Source organism: Hyla sarda, chromosome 3 (assembly GCF_029499605.1).
Source record: "Hyla sarda isolate aHylSar1 chromosome 3, aHylSar1.hap1, whole genome shotgun sequence".
NCBI classification, from domain to species: domain Eukaryota; kingdom Metazoa; phylum Chordata; class Amphibia; order Anura; family Hylidae; genus Hyla; species Hyla sarda.
In genome coordinates, this window is record NC_079191.1 from 227,810,830 (window position 1) to 227,826,616 (window position 15,787).

At 40.8% G+C, this 15,787-nt stretch overlaps 1 long non-coding RNA gene across 1 annotated transcript; it reads right to left on the bottom strand.

Moving 5' to 3' along the window:
* Positions 1-12,357: 12,357 nt before the first annotated feature.
* On the bottom strand, positions 12,358-14,464 carry LOC130360714 (uncharacterized). The gene is made up of 3 exons (XR_008890771.1): positions 14,391-14,464; positions 14,124-14,285; positions 12,358-12,764 (listed from the first exon to the last, which is right to left on the bottom strand). It is a non-coding gene; the product is annotated as an uncharacterized LOC130360714 (long non-coding RNA).
* Between the last annotated feature and the right edge of the window lie 1,323 nt (positions 14,465-15,787).

Genomic DNA, 15,787 nt, shown 5'->3' on the forward strand with positions numbered 1-15,787 from the left:
TCAAGGGACAGGGACATAATACTCCCCCTTTATAAAGCATTGGTACGGCCTCACCTGAAATATGCTGTTCAGTTTTGGGCACCTGTCCATAAAAGGGACACTGCGGAGTTGGAAAGGGTGCAGAGACGCGCGACTAAACTAATATGGGGCATGGAACATCTTAGCTATGAGGAGCGATTAAAGGAGTTACAATTGTTTAGTCTTGAGAAGAGACGTTTAAGGGGGATATGATAAACGTATATAAGTATATTAATGGCCCATACAAAAAATATGGAGAAAAACTGTTCCAGGTTAAACCCCCCCAAAGGACGAGGGGGCACTCCCTCCGTCTGGAGAAGAAAAAGTTTAGTCTCAAGGGGCGACACGCCTTCTTTACCGTGAGGACTGTGAATTTATGGAACGGTCTACCTCAGGAACTGTTCACAGCAGGAACAATTAACAGCTTTAAAACAGGATTAGATACATTCATGGAACAAAATAACATTAATGCTTATGAAGAAATATAAAATCCCATCCCTTCCCCAATATCGCGCCACACCCCTACCCCTTAATTCCCTGGTTGAACTTGATGGACATATGTCTTTTTTCGACCGTACTAACTATGTAACTATGTAACTATGTAACTATATTCCTTCCCTTGTCCCTGCTCAGCTGGCCATACTTAATTCCGATATAACTGAATCTGAAGAATTGGGAATCTTTAAAACCTTGCCCAACAATAAAGCCCCAGATGCAGATGGGTATGTGAGGGAGTTCTACACAGCTATTAGACAGTAGCTGGTGTATAATGTTCTTCTGCTTCACATGGGGTGGGGTATACAAATTTAGCTCATGTTAATCTGCTGCTTGAGTACCCTCAGTAAAAACAGATCTGTGGTGCCCAATATATGCAATATATGCACTATATGCAAAAAATCCTGTCTGTGTTGGACAGAGTTCATCAACAACCTAAGCCAGGAGAATCCTCCATGGTGCTTACCCTTGATGCAGAAAAAACATTCAATAGAGTTTGTTGGGACTGGCTCAGGCTGGTGCTTACTGCTTTGGGGTATCTGGTCTTTTTCGTACATTCTTGGATGGTCTCTATCCCAATCTCAAAACTAGGATTCAATTGGCCACCTCTCTCACTGCTTTATATTATGCCGGGGATTCATTGGGTATATCATCTGCTGCATCACATACCTTGGCCACAGACTGAGTACAGACCCTCATTCACTATATCTCCTGAACTATAAGCCTCTGTTTTATAAAATTGTCATGGAGGAGAGGAGATGGTTTAATCTTCCTCCTTCCTTGAAATGAGATTTGAAAGGTATCTGATGTTGAAGCATGTGATGCTTTGGAGACGCCCTAAATTTTTGTAAGGGTTAGAAAACAGCCTGTTCACTGCTTGAAGAGAGAAGGTCATTTGGCAGGCGGAACAGTTAGACGAGAAGTGCTGGCTCATGGCTGAGGAACTCTGTACTCGTCTTTCTATACCTAGTCGTCATTTTCTCCAACTTGCTCAGGTGATGGATTTTTGTAAATTCGGACTTGCAAACTTTACTGAAGAAGCCTCCCTGCATACCTTCAAAGATTTTTTCAGGCTGTTCCCTCAGGAGGGTCTCTTCATTATTTGTGCATTTTAATGACCATTTTCTATAGATCCAGAAGGAAGCCATATTCTTTAAAGTAGTAGTCTAGTGAAAAGTATCTTCAGTCTGTTGTGCCCGGGCAGCAAAAAAAGAATTAAAACAAACTTTAACTCACCTTCCTCCATTCTCCCGTAGCACCGCTACAGTTGTTCGGTCCTCCGGTCCAGTCTTCTCCCTTCAGATTGTCTCAATGCGGTAAGCTTATCACCAGCAGCAGTGATGTCCCGCCTCAACAGTGATAGGCTGAGCGCAGTTTACTCAGCAAAATAAGAATTTACCAATAAGATATCTGATATCCAAATGGTGGCATTAAAAAGTACACCTTGTCCCACAAAGAAAAACATGTCCTCATATGGCTTTGTTGACTGAGAAATAGAGAAGTTATGGGACTTGGAAGGTGACAATGGATAAACAAAACAAAACAAAAATATATATATATGGTCCAAAAGGTATGCCAGGGGAAAGCGTTAGTACACATATGCAAATGTTACAAACATTACTCTACTTGTTGATAATAATTCCTTCTTATGTTCTAATAAGAACCTGTTAGTTTGTAACCAGCAGTAATAATAAAGGAAACAGCCTCAACACAGTTCAATCTTCCTTATAAAAACATCTGTCAGACGGCTGGCATCAATGTGGAATCTCCTACACTTTTACAGCATTAACCACATTGTCCTTTGGAGTTGCCGACCAATACTTCTGATAATATTGTAACATTAATGGAATGTGTAGGGTCATGTGAATAAGTCAGGCTACGTGATAAGTGCTACTATGAAACATAACAAGTAAGATGCCTGCTTCTGTTATTTCTATATTAAATACTAAACTATGCCGGGGATACATGGACTGTTTCCTTCATTATTACTCCTCATCACAAACTAACAAGTTCTCATTACAACAAATAAAGGACTTAATATAAACAAGTAAAGTGTTGTGTAGTAATCAAAGTGGTGAATACAGTAACAACATGTGCTGGTACAGCGAATGCTGGGTTCACATCGATTTTTTCCTTTCTGTCACTCAGTTCTGTTGAAGAATTTGAGAAACTGAAATGAAACTGAAGTTAACGAATGCCATTTTCTTCAATGGGCAATTTTTCATCTATGCTATCTTCAGTTCCACCTAATTTGTGTTATTTTAACCAAAAGAAATACTGAGCATACAGTATTTATATTAGCAATCCAACATAGAAGTTTGAGGGTGACTGAAGTATTTTCCATTAGCCTCCCTTATTTTTGTTAACAGTCCATTATTGTATATTTAATTTCAACAAAATCTTTTTATATAACGGACTGATGACTTCCATTAACATCTGCTTCAGATCCACTAAGAATGACCTCCCTGATGTGACAATAATGGACATTTCATAACGGATTTGCCCAACCTGATGTGAACACAGCCGAAATGTAGTGAATATTTCTCAAATTATTTTATTTATCTTTTTAACGCATATGAGAGTATTGTTTTAATATAAGGTTCCCTTAATGTTGTCATTTATGTGGTAGCTAGTAGGGAAGATGATGAGGGTTATGATGGGTGTAGTAGTTACTGCTGTCACATGGCAGAGTGGTATTAACCTGATGTTCCTCAGTGCCTTATAACTTTTTTTATCAGTGAAGCTGTTTCCGTATGCAAAATACAGGAGTGAGACATCTGGATACTAGGATTCGATTAAACAATTTGTAAAATTTGCACAAGTAGTATTAAACTACTTGTGCAAATGTATTGTAGGTTACAACTTTGGACTCAGGAGAATAGAGATTTTGTCACTGTCCCTTTTAAGGAAATCTGTCATCAATGTCTCCTGCACTAATCTGTCGGTACGGACAAGTAGTGCAAGTTACACTGATGACAACCATACCTACCTGGTCCTGTTCCGTGTTTCGGTTCTCCCAGTATCTTCCTCCATTGTTTTTATTCCAGGGCCAACTTGGAGCATGGGCGGAGCTTCCTGCTGTTTGCTAGCAGCGAGACCCAGCAAAGAAGCTGCAGCGGTGTCAGGAAGCTCTACCCATGCTCCAAGTCAGCCCTGAAATGAAGACAATGGCAGGAGAACCAGAACATTGAACGGGATCAGATAAGTATGGTTGTCATCAGTGTCACCTGCACTACCTGTCTGTACTGACAGTTTAGTGCAGGTGATACAGATGACAGATTTCCTTTAATTAGTTGTTTTGTGGCAGCTTTGCAGAATTTAGTAATTTGTGGGTGTTTTTAGCACTTTTTAGTGTGTACTTCAGATGTAGGTACAGGTATATTCAAGTTCTCAGTCCAGAATTACTAAAACTACTGAATAGGGGTCTTCACAGTTTGGTTCACCATGGTTTAAGGTGCAAATGTAGACTTCACTTAAAGTGGTTATCAACCATAAGGTGATTTTAGTACAAACCTGTCAGACAGTAATGGACATGCTTAGGAAGGATCTGGGCTTGTCTTGGGGCTAAATGGCTATGTTGTAAGATTATCATAACACTGTGGCTAGCTTTTTGTGAACTGGTATTTCCTGTTTAAGTTTTTTTTTTTGCCTACAAATCCCATAATTCAATTTTCCTCCCTCCCACACATTAGCCCCCCCCCCCCTCCCATTGAAACAAAAATCCGCTACATCCATTCAAAAGATCTATGGTTTTCAATCTGGGTATCTACAGCTTTTGCATTAGTTGCAGATTAATCTCTCTCCCACCAAGTGATCGCTCAACCCATTGAAGCAGACAGGCTCCCTGTCATCAGCTGACTAGTGAGTCAGGTCTCGGCCACATTGCAACCTTGGAAAAATCAGAGACAGCAATAATTTTTTATGCTGTTAAAAATAAATATTGGGGTGAAAAACACATAAGAATTGCGAAAAAACCATCACACACAGGAAGAGACACTATATTATGAATTACACAAACTTTACAGCCCCTGTAGCATAGTCAAATAAAAAAAATCCTGGAATACCCCTTTAACATACTCTTTGGCTGCAATCTGTGATACAACATGCAGAAAGGTGCATCCAGGTAACCTCGCCTTAGCTAAAGCAGTCTACTAAGTGATTGATTTCTGACGATTGTATCCTATTCTGAATCTGCTCCATAGACTTCACCTTTCTGACCTGTAGAGATGGAGATTCAGTGTGCCTGGGGAAACAATTACCTATTTTAGACCTGACTACTGATTAATTTTTTCTGGCTTATGTTGCAAATAGAGATGAGTGAACTTACAGTAAATTCGATTCGTCACGAACTTCTCGGCTCGGCAGTTGATGACTTTTCCTGCATAAATAAGTTCAGCTTTCAGGTGCTCCGGTGGGCTGGAAAAGGTGGATACAGTCCTAGGAGACTCTTTCCTAGGACTGTATCCACCTTTTCCAGCCCACCGGAGCACTTGAAGGCTGAACTAATTTACACAGGATAATTTCTCAACTGCCGAGCCGAGAAGTTTGTGACGAATCGAATTTACTGTAAGTTCGCTCATCTCTAGTTGCAACATAAAAAAAAAAACATGCCATGATTCTCCTAGAACCTATTATTGAATGTAGAATGCTGCCAATCTCTTTCTCCATATCCTTACAGCTGCTAGATACTTAATGCCATATTCTTCCAAATCAGAAATTCAGTGTATGCCAGTATTCAAAGTATTTGAAATTTGGAAATATCTCAATGCCCTTGTGCACCATGTGATAACCACCACATTCTTCTAGGGTTCTGAGTCTCTAATGTACAACAGGGATCTGCACCTATTTCTTTCTCTTATGTTCAGAAATAGGACATTTCAAATGTTAAGTGAAAACCCAGTAATTCTTTACATTTGTTAAGAACATAAGGAAGTTTGTATTACCCACTTAGGCCATTAGATGTCCTCAGTAGACTAAGGGAATTCACAAGTTGAGCATGGAAATGTTTAAAAGAATATGTTATCTCTTGAAGGGGCATGTCTATTTTTATGCTGTGTATTTAATTTCATGCATAAATGTGAATACATTTGTGTAAGGTTTAATGTTGAATATATGTGAATGTTTGTAAGAAGGTTAGTGTCTGTGTGTGTGTGTTATTAATAGTGTAAAGATTCATATTAGCTGACCCAAAGGAGAAAGAAAATGAAGACGTTTCTGTGGATATGTATTTCTGCTTGTTTCCTAATTAAACAGGCTTTATCAAATATGCCAAGGTTTATAAATATGTTATAAGAGAAACTAAAAAATATGGCTGTATGTAAATGAAAGGAGTCTCACTGCAAACATGGCATACTAAAATTGCATATCAACACAACCTAGCCCATTGGTTTAACTAAGGCTTGTTTGCACATCTCCAAAAGGCACTACAAAGATGTCTATCTGCTTACGAATCCTTTTAGTTAAAGACTGATTCAGTTCAGATGGTCCCTCTTTATGCATTTTTACAGCTATGACGATAAAGTCTAGATGCTGATTTGCAGCAATTTCATTAATCCATACATCTAGTTTTATCACATCATTATTTATGGAGGTATACAACTGAGGGATGGCTGGTCAAGAGAAGACTAGAAAGTGTGATACTGAAGTTATACAGCAGATCATTCAAATAGGGATTAACCTCAATACAATGTACAGCCTACAGACAAGCTGTTTCTGGAAGAAAACAAAGTATATGATTTGCTTAGAGATCAGCATCTAGCATCAATGGGGTTAATTTATTAACTATGTGTTGGGTAGAGATTATTATCAGAAGATATATTGTTATTATTACTTGCAGAATCACAAATTCTCTATTGGGTCAGGTTTACATGTCACGGTCACACTTTGGCCAAGGTGCAGCCATGATGCAGCTGAAATGACTTGATGGTTTACAAGTTAACTTCAGCTACACGCAGTTTGTTTTTATGCCCATACATTAAACTACTGCCGTATCACATGGCCATTAACATACAATCTGCTTGTAGCTGAAGGTAATTCATTGTGACTGATGTGTGAACCTGGCTTTATAGCCTGAGAGAAATAATACAGCATTGCACCCTTAAAGTGTACCTGCACTTTTAGGCAAGATCTTAGTAACTTTTCAAGCTTCCATTTGTGTACATGAATGGCATTATTTCGGGCAAATATATATCTTGTATATGTAATATTTCACTATTTGTTTTTTCCACTGTAAAGGCTTAATTTCAAATTTTCAGTTGTCCCTGAACTAGCAGGTGTAGACAGAAAGAAGTTTTTTTTTTCTATATCTCTATAGCACACTCTCAAAAACAGCAGTAACATGGAGACATTATAGAGTAGTACTGAGCAGTGTAAAGTGTAAATCAAGCACTGGCGTGACATATAACACATATTACAAGCTTCTGGAATATCTTTGTATGCCTTTGTCTGGTGACGCCGTTCCTATTGGATGACGGGACGGCTTGCGCAGCAACGTATTGATGTCACCGGAGAGGGCCGAGAAGACACCGGAGGACCAGCACTGGATTTTGCGCTGCCGGATAGCACTTAATGCGATGGCCCCGACATAAAAAAGCATCGTATGTCGATGCTGACATCGGCATGCGATGGCCTCTGAGATAATAACTAGACTGTTTGTAAAGTATACAGTCTAGGGGAGATTAATTAGCCTAATAATGGGATCCCTGTAGCATTATTAATAGATCTTCTAGCTATATTGATACTAAAGGGCAAGTATATTGATAATACAATTGAGCGGCCGTTAAGTGCCCTTTATTGGTAACCTCATCTATGGAGTTTGAGACTTGGGGGTTATGATCACTACATTGTAGGATATGTATAAACCCTATTTGACAGCCGTGTATAAAAACTGTATTGTTGTTTTACTGTAAAACTGTCTATATGCTTACATGAGCTGTGGTGTAATAATGCAGATACCTTCCTTTTTACATTTATGTCTATAGACCTTCTTTGGTCTTTTTTTATTTTTAAGTTTTTTTTTGTAACGTGTAATTTTTTTTGTAATACAGATTTGGATTACTAGCTAATTTGTGTGATGATTTGTATTTTTGAGAGGATCTATCTGGGGGCATTAACTATCTGGGGGCATGATCTACCTTGGCGCACTACCTAATAGGTTATCTTAGAGGTGTGTTTGGGGTTTTGAGAGATTGGGTAGACTTAACAGAGTCTCCTGCTTACGGCTCGTTCATACAGTCGTTGTGCTTCGAGAGAGCTTCATCGCTCAGTCCATCGGAAGGACAGGAGCTAACCAGAGAAAAGAACACTACATGTATTATTTTTGTCTGCTCTACTCCGGTAAAAATACTGGACACCTGATTAAAACCATTCAAGTCAATGGGGTCCATCGAGCCCCAGCAGTGTCAGGTGTGCTCCGACCCGTTAAAGTTCTGTTTGCTACAAAAAAAGAGCTGAATGGACCCTGAATCAGTCGGAGTAGAATGGCAGTAAATCAAGTATATGGTATACTAGCTTTTGGCAGCCGCTTCACTCGCGTTAAATTTGGGGTAACATAGATCTACTTTTTACGATCCTATAGTAATGAGGCCGCTCTGGGAAAAGTCTACGGACATCCAAACAACCCCAATTATTTCACCTTTGATCGCTGCATCTAAAGAGTTAATGCTGGACATCTGCCGGAACGGCGATGTCCGGCATTAGCCGCGGGTCCTGGCTGCTGATAGCAGCCGGGACCGTGCGGGTATGATGCAAGCTCAGCTCTCCCATAACCCTCCCATGCAGCAGCACCAGGTACACCCGGCGTTCTGTGGCAGGGGGTTAATTCAGGGGTGGAATTTTAGAAAACGTTAAAACACGTGTTTCTTTATCTCTAATTGTTAGCCTAAAAACAAAGTTTCATGCTTCTAGCTTCAAAAATGACAGACTTCCATACAAACTTTCAACCCCCTTTTCACCACCTTAAGGGTTGAATTTAAAAAAAACCTTTCTTATTCCTTGTCTACATCTTAAAAACAACACCTGTGAAAACATTCAGCTTTCTAGGTCCAAGGACTGGGCGTTGATGAGTCAGTAAGTCAGGCCTTCTCTTTATATATATATATTACAGAAAATGTCTTTAGCAAAGTGTACCTCGACTTTTATTAAACTTTTCCCCAAAAATGCACCTTAAGCAATTTTAGAAATGTTTGTCATATATTGTCTCAGGCAATTCTACCTGCTTAACCCCTTAAGGACGCAGGGTTTTTACGTTTTTGCATTTTCATTTTTTCTTCATCACCTTCTAAAAATCACAACGCTTTCAATTTTGCACATAAAATTCTATATGATGGCTTATTTTTTGCGCCACCATCTCTACTTTGCAGTGACATTAGTCATTTTACCCAAAAATCCACGGTGAAAAAGAAAGAGAAATTCATTGTGCAACAAAATTGAACAAAAAAGTAATTTTGTAACTTTTGGGGGCTTCCGTTTCTATGCAGTGCTTTTTCCGGTAAAAAGAACACCTTATCTTTATTCTGTAGGTCCATACAGTTAAAATGATACCCTACTTTTATAGGTTGGATATTGTCGTACTTCGGAAAAAAATCATAACTACATGCAGGAAACTTTATATGTTAAAAATTCTCGTTTTCTAACCCCCTATAACTTTTTTATTTTTCCGCGTACGGGCCGTGTTCTGAAGTTTTTATCAGTACCATTTTTGTATTGATCGTACTTTTTGATCGCTTTTTATTCATTTTTTCATGATATAAAAAGTGACCACAAATACGCTATTTTGGACTTTGGAATTTTTTTGCGCATACGCCATTGATCGTGCGGTTTAGTTAACAATATATTTTTATAGTTCGGACATTTCTGCATGCGGCGATACCACATATGTTTATTTTTATTTACACCATTTTTTTATATGGGAAAAGGGGGTGATTCAAACTTTTATTAGGGAAGGGGTTAAAGACCTTTGTTAATTTTTTTTCACTTTTTTTTTGCAGCGTTATAGCTCCCATAGGGGGGCTATAACATTGCACACACTGATCTCTTACCCTGATCCCTGCATAGCCATAGCTTTGCATGGATCAGCGAAATAGGGGCTCGATTGCTCAAGCCTGTAGCTCAGGCTGGAAGCAATCAAACGGTGATCGGGCGCGACGGAGAAAGGTAAGGGGGTCTCCACTCGCGTCCTAGCTGATCGGGACATCTCAATTTTATCGTGATAGTCCCTATCAGCCCAACTGAGCTGCCGGGAAGAATTTACTTTCGTTTTTAGACGCGGCGATCAACTTTGATCGCCGCGTCTAAAGGGTTAATAGCGCGCGGCACAACGATCGGTGCCGCACGCTATTAGCCCAGGACTGACCACGATGTGACCCTGTTTTAAACAGCGGGACCGGGCGAGGGGCATGCAGGTACACCCTTCGTCCTGAAGGAGTTAAAGGGGTACTCTGCTCCTAAGATGTTTGATCGTGGGGGTGCTGTTGCTGGGACCCACCCAATCTTCCTGGAGCACCCGGCCCTTGTTTGGAATGCCGGTTGCGGCACCGAAGGCTTGTGATGTAACGGCCATGCCCCTCATGACGTCAAACCACACTTAATGCAAGTCTATGGGAGGGGGCATGGGGGTTGTGCCTCTGGCGCTGCATCACTAGTCATCGGCACAGAGTGAAGTTCGCTTCATGCGCCGGCTGACTGAGATGCCGCTGCAGAGATCGTGGGGGTCCCAGTGGCGGGACCCCTGCAATCAGACATCTTATCCCCTATCCTTTGGAAAGAGGATAGGATGTCTAGGGGCAGAGTACCTCTTTAAGGTCAAACTGTTTCTCAAAAACTGCAGCCATATACTCCTTCAGAAGAAAGCTCCTGTTGTGTTCTGTTGCCAGGGATAACATGTACAGATAAGCAGATTCTGCAATATAAAGAACTATCTTACATCTCTACTGCTAATTCTTCTGCCTCCTCAACTGACCACTGAGCAGGCATAACAAGCTGGGGATAACACTGTATGTGCATATAGAGAGATAGACAGACAGTCAGAAGATATATAGATAGACATTTATATACAGTGTATCAGCATTTTCCCTTTACAAATAACATGAAAACAAGTTGTGTGTGTAGGGCAGTAATCCCCAACCTGTGGCTCTCCAGCTGTTACAAATCTACAACTGACCACCAACAAACTAGAACCAGACTGTGTTAAATATATAAATTCAATTTATTAACATATATGCAAAGAATATGACATACAATTAAAAATAAAAGGGATAAAATACGGCACTAAAGTCACAACCACAGAAGACTGGTGAAAACAAGATAGAGGTCAATACATGGAATACATGGAATACAGGGGAGATGAACACAGTATCTTAACATTGCAGAGAATGTGGGACTGGTAGCTAGGAAAATGCTCAGAGAATGGATAATATAACGCCTTCAGGAAGTGAAACCAATATACCACAAAAACAATTATATAAAAAAATGATACCAATGTTAGACAAACCACATAAAAGGTCCTCCTGCCATGCAGACACACACCTGACAGCTCCTACTCCAACGTACATTTCGCTTATGCTTTGTCAGGGGGCGTGTCTAATGCCCCTTCCTGGTGGGTATATAAACTATCTCTCATCCAATGGAATGCCTAATGTGGCTAGATTGATGCCTCCATTAGCCAATCCTGGCTATGAAACACCTACCTATTAAAATGTTCACACACAGAATAGTCCTACCTTAAATGAACACCACCTGTGCAGTAATTGTGACATCACAAAATGCGTCACTACATCATCACTGTGTGCCACAATACCACCTTATCAAAGCTGTATGAGCTGCCTGAATCAGCCCAGTCATGTGACTGAAGTGGCGACCATGTTATCCCGCATCATGCATATGAAATCACATGATCGTACTAGTCACACCTCAGACAGTACCACCACAGGGAGGAGGCATATGATGCCGCCCCCTGTACTGACTGCCTCGGCCCTGTCATGGGACTGGAGTGGCAGTCATGTGATCCCGCGTCATGTTTGGGCAGTCACATGAACGGAGCTAACTGCGCGTCGCTCAGTAACATCACATGGAGGAGGCTGGAAATGCCGCCCCCTGCAATGTCTAAGAGTGCGCACGCGTATGGGACAACAACGGGTAAGTGATACATCACAGGACGGGGAGGTATTAACCGTAAGTACCTGAGATGGCACATGCGCACCCAGCGATATCCCGGAGGACGGCTGCAAATGCCGTACCTCCCCAGGATATCACTGAGTGCCGGCTGAACTCGCACAGCAATGGTGACATCTGCTGCACAGAGTGGCAGAACAACCATATAGGTCGGCCGACGTGGACATACAAGACAGACGTCATAAAACAACAAGTGCCAAAAATGTGTGTGCAAACTTAACACAAAAATAAGTGAAATGTGAGTGAGTGAATAGAGAAGCATGAAAATGAGAAATAATACAAGAGTGAATGAAAAAAGGTTGAATGAAAGAAAATATAGTGATGAGTGAAAGAAGTGCAAAGAAAAATGTGCATACACGAAACTTGGTAAGTATTGAACCAATATAATGGTAGAATACCCCATATACTTAAAAAAAGAATTGCACAAAATTATTAATAAATGAAATTATCATATTAAAATAGAGTAATGGGTAATCCAGGATAATAAACATGAGTGAATTAATAAATGAAAAAAATGTGAATAAAGGGAAGGGGGGGGGGGGTCTAAAGGGCCACTATGGGCCAGTACTGGTGACAAAAAAAACTGAATATGTAGTTATAAATAAATATTAATATAAATATATTTATTTGCAAATCACTAACCATACATATAAAAATAAATATAAAGTGATGAATGTGCAAGCATATGCAAAAAAGCGCCACCCTAAGTGATAGCAGATAATGCTGCAACATTAATGGGACAAATATCAAAAGGCAAAAAAAGTGCCTATGTGTTGGTAACAAAAAATTAGCAAATGCTTAGAAAAATAAACAGAGAACTTAGTGACACGCTAAAAAGGTATATGTATTAAATTATATTAAAAAAGAGAACTGGCCGGTTGGTATATACATGGCAGGGACTGTCACCTGTTAGCAGAATAAATATGTATGCATATATCTACACACACAGGTATACGCACATACATACATATAAAGTGCATAATGCAAGGAACATGAGTACATAGACAAATATAGAGTAGGCGGATGATGAACTGCATGTCAGGGGAGACTAGAAGAATCAGCAGGGATGGAGACTTGATAACCTAAAAACAGAAAAATAGAGAAAAAAAGAAGAAATTAAAAACAACACATAAAAATAAGGTTAAAAACAACCCACCAAAAAGGTCATAAAAGACCAAGCATCAGGATGATATGCTACTATGGGTGTATGCGCTTATATGAACGGGGCAAAACTAGCGTGGTCATTTAGACCTTTCAACCTATAAATCCATCTTGTCTCCAACTGAGCTAATGTCACCTTCCATTTCCCCCCTCATATGCCAGGATGATCCGATCAATGCCTTTCACCTGGAGGGAGCTAGGATCACAGTTGTAATGGATTTTGAAGTGGCGTGGAATGGTCGTCAAACGTGAGAAGTCAGTCTCGTGTCTTGCTGCAATTATTCCCAGGACATGTTCTATGACACGTTTCTTCAGTTCTCTCAAGTAGGCCCATCTGATCCAGCTGTCTTTATAACCTCTCTAGGAGAACCTCGGCCACAATTCAGCCACCTGATGTTCAAAAGCCGCGTCTGTGGAACAGATGCGTTTATAGGGGTTGTGCGCTGTCCTGCAGTTCGGAGCTCCGCTCACAGCATCCGGAAGTTCATTACTCCGAACGCTGTGTGCGGGCATCTGTGTTCGCAGCCGCCCGCCCCCTCGTGACATCATGCCCGCCCCCTCTACCAAAGTCTATGGGAAGGGGGCGTGACAGCGGTCGCACCCCCTTCCCATAGACTTTCGTTGAGGGGGCGGGTGAGACGTCACGAGGGGGCGGGCGAGACGTCACGAAGGGGCCGGGCGTGACATCACGCCCGGTGGCTGCGAACACGGAAGCCCGCACACAGCGTTCTGAGTAATGAACTTCCGGACGCTGTGAGCGGAGCTCCGAACTGCAGGGCAGCGCACAACCCCTTTAAGATGCAAAAATTGGTTCATGGGTATACCCTTGATGAGATTTCGGGGATGAGAGGAGTGGGCATGGAGAAGGGAGTTGGTAGCAGTCGGTTTGCGAAAAAGGTCTGTTTGTACATATACAATGTCATCAACATCAAATGAGATATCCAGAAAATCCATGTGGTGCCTGCCGGCCTTGTATGTGAGTTTGATGTTCAATTGATTCGTATTCAACGCATCCATAAACGACTCCAATTCCTGGCTTGATCCCTTCCAAATAAATACAACGTCATCAATATATCTAGCCCACATTTGTACTTTTTCAATTAGGGGGACAGGGTTGGTGATAAAGACAGATCTCTCCCATGCCCCAAGAAACAAATTGGCATACGAAGGCGCACAAGCCGCACCCATTGCGGTTCCTTGCGTTTGCAAGTAAAACACGTCTTTACATATGAAAAAGTTGTGAGACAGGACAAAATTGAGGAATTCTAAGATTAACTCACCAAGATCACGTTCAATCTCTGACATCGTAAGGAATTCTTCCACAGCATGTAGACAGTCCTGATGGCGTATGTAGGTGTACAAAGACTTGACATCACTGGTGACGATGAGCATGTCTTCCTCTAGTTGTATTTCCTCCATTCTTCGAAGGGCATCTGTAGTGTCTTTAATATAAGATGGCAGTGTGTCTACAATGGGTCTAAGAATATAGTCTATCAGTTTACAGATAGGTTCACAGAAGTTGTTAGTCCCAGACACAATAGGCCTACCTGGAGGATTCTGGAGTTGCTTGTGGACTTTTGGAAGGAGGTAAAGAGTCGCAATAGTTGGATATTCCATCATAAGGAGGCTTTCTTGTTGAGACGTGATGATTCCTCTTGAGGTTGCCCGCTGAAAGATAGAGAGAAGTTCCCCCTGAAATTTGGATAGTGGATTAAACGTTAAATGTTTATAACATGTAGAGTCTCTCAATAGTCGCAATACTTCCTTCTCATATAATTCAAGGGGCCATAATACTACATTACATAATACTACCCTTTGTCGGAGGGTTTTATAATCACGTCCTTAAGGGCTTTCAATTGGTCAATGTCCTCCCTTTGATCACGGGTACAGTTATCAAACAGACGATATCTCGTCAATTTCTCAATCTCGTTAGTAGTCACCTGAAGGAAAATATCCAAATTCAGAGAGATGATAATGGGGGGAACTTACGTGACTTAGAATTCAAGCTGGAAGGGAACCATGAGGTAGATGGTGGGGATTGTTCCTCAGACAAATCTTCAAGTGCTTGTAGTGCCAATAGTTCATCCCGTGATGTACAAAAAGAGGCAGTAGAACGAGTATGAACATTTTTTTTAAAAAGCAGTTTCCTAGCGAAAAGTTGAAGGTCTTTTTGGATCTCAAAAACGTCCACGCTACATGTTGGAGAAAAGGAAAGGCCTTTTATTAAGGACAATTTCTTGTGCTGGGGTAAGAATATGTCGGACGGCCCCCTTGAGAAAGGTTACGAAACGGCGTTGGGGAGGGTGGAGCAGCACACGAATGGGTGAGACATTAGCACTTCAAATCCTTTATATAGAGATTGTTGACAATACTATGCACTTTATTGCTATTATGTATGTCTAGCCAGGCACTTTCTTATTATAGAATGCCATATGCCTCCGTGTTAGGTAGCAGTTTGCACTTTATGTTGAGGAGGGGTAGGTAAGGTATTCTCCATGCACAGGAGTGACATTTTACTTTTGAGATTGTCAGTGCTCCCGAATATCTGTGGTGTGTTATGCTCCCTGTATAGTTGCTTGGCCTATGCTCTGAGGTCCTCCAATTTTTAGTATCCAGTTGGTTTATATTTAATACAATTATAATAAAAGTTACATTTTATTTAAGTGGCATTGTGTAAACTCTTCCTTTTTTTTTTTTTTTTTCTTCTGTTGTTATATTGTGATATGAGTTTTCCCCTTTCAATGAAGGATCATTATAGACACCATGTAGCTAAATATGGCCATTTATTATTTTAGGTGTCAATTTGGATTTCTTGTTTGGTTTTGGTTAAGAATATGTGCGGACAACTCCCAGCATGCGGTTTTACAACAGTGGTGGAACCACAGGTTGGAGATCACTGCTATAGAGGTTTACGTCATGGTGGTAAGGCTGTGCTGTATGTGGC